Raw genomic sequence first — 1,923 nt, forward strand, 5'->3', positions numbered from 1 at the left:
TTCTAAGCATCTGGAAAAGTGCTCCCTGGTCCACAAGGTTGGCAGGGCCTGCATAAGCACAGGGATTTCTCCCTTGTCCCACAGAATATTCTCTCCCTCTCCTCTCCCTTCATGCAATAACTAGCCTGAAGCTTGCCAGTGATATTTGGCTGAATTTTCCCCCAGAAACTCCTCAGGTAAATACAAAAACTGGATACACAATAGAATAAACCACCCAGAATCGCAACTCAACTCAAAAGATTCTCAAAACTGCCTCTTGGTAGAGGCTTGGTGAGAATCTCAGTTGTCACGTCTTTGGTTTTATAGTACAGTAATAGAATTGTTCTATCCTGCCTTCATCACAGGACACCTAGAGTCCTGCATCCAGTTCGGGGCACTGCAGTTTGAGAAGATATGGACAATCTAGAACATGCACAGAGAGTGACCAAGGTGATCAAGAGTCCGGAAACCAAGCCTTATGGGGCACAGTTGAGGGATCTGGATATGCTTGGCCTACAAAAGAGAAGGCTGAGAAGAGATATGATGTCCATCTTCAAATATCTAATAGGTTGTCACATGGAACATGGAGAAAGCCTGTTTTCTCTTGCGCTGGATGGTAGGACACAAACTAATGGATTCAAGTTACAAGAAAAGAGACGAATGCTAAATATCAGGAAGGTAAGATGTATTCAGCTATGTAAGGGACTCCATCAGAAGGTGGTGGATTCTCCTTCCTATGAGTTTTTAAAGCAGAGGTTGAATACCTATCTGTCATAGAGGAGATTCCAGCATTCAAGAGGGAGGGGACTAGATTACCCGCAGAGTCTCTTCAATTCTGCAATCCTATGATCCTGTAACACTTTGATTATCTCCACTATGAGTTCTTTGATGGAACATTAGATTGGCATGATGACTGGGAGGAGAGGAACCCAGAATGATGGGGTGCAAACTCCGATATAGACTTTTGAAATTCCCACCCTCCAGTTCAAGAGCACCCCCCATCATACATACATAACAGAAGGAGCGGTCTACAGCAGAAATCTGAGTGTGTTGTTTTTCTCCTGTCTGCCAGGATACCTGATAATGAATCACTGATTGCATTACCTGGGCCTTTTGGCCACTCTTTTGTGATGGTAACTGCTTAGAATCATAGAATCATTGAGTTGGAAGAGACCACAAAGGCCATCCAGTCCAACCCCCTGCCAAGCAGGAAACACCATCAAAGCATTCTTGACATATGTCTTTCAAGCCTCTGCTTAAAGACCTCCAAAGAAGGAGACTCCACCACACTCCTTGGTAGCAAATTCCACTGCCGAACAGCTCTTACTGTCAGGAAGTTCTTCCTAATGTTTAGGTGGAATCTTCTTTCTTGTAGTTTGAATCCATTGCTCCGTGTCCGCTTCTCTGGAGCAGCAGAAAACCACCTTTCTCCCTCCTCTATATGGCATCCTCTTATATATTTGAAGATGGCTATCATATCACCCCATAACCTTCTCTTCTCCAGGCTAAACATACCCAGCTCCCTTTCCAGGCCTTTGACCATTTTGGTTGCCCTCTTCTGGACACGTTCCAGCTTGTCAGTATCCTTCTTGAAGTGTGGTGCCCAGAACTGGACACAGTACTCCAGGTGAGGTCTGACCAGAGCAGAATACAGTGGTACTATTACTTCCCTTGATCTAGACCCACTGGGATGACCCTCCTCCTCTCCTAGGAAGGAGACTCCTGCTTCTTGCAGAGCCTTTTCCCTCCCCCTCCCGTTCCTGGCCAAGGGAGGGAGCAGCTCAGAGTCCCCCCCCCCCAAATGAAGCCTCTCTGGCTGTGCGCGATGCCCGGGGCTCCTCCAGGACGCCTGCTTTCCAGGGGAAGGGGGGCGGGGTGAGCTTGCTTGCTCCGCTCGGCTTTGCAAGGGTTAAAAGGAGCTGAGCCGGATTATTAGAGGGGGAA

Source organism: Zootoca vivipara, chromosome 11 (assembly GCF_965207765.1).
Source record: "Zootoca vivipara chromosome 11, rZooViv2.hap1.1, whole genome shotgun sequence".
NCBI classification, from domain to species: Eukaryota; Metazoa; Chordata; class Lepidosauria; order Squamata; family Lacertidae; genus Zootoca; species Zootoca vivipara.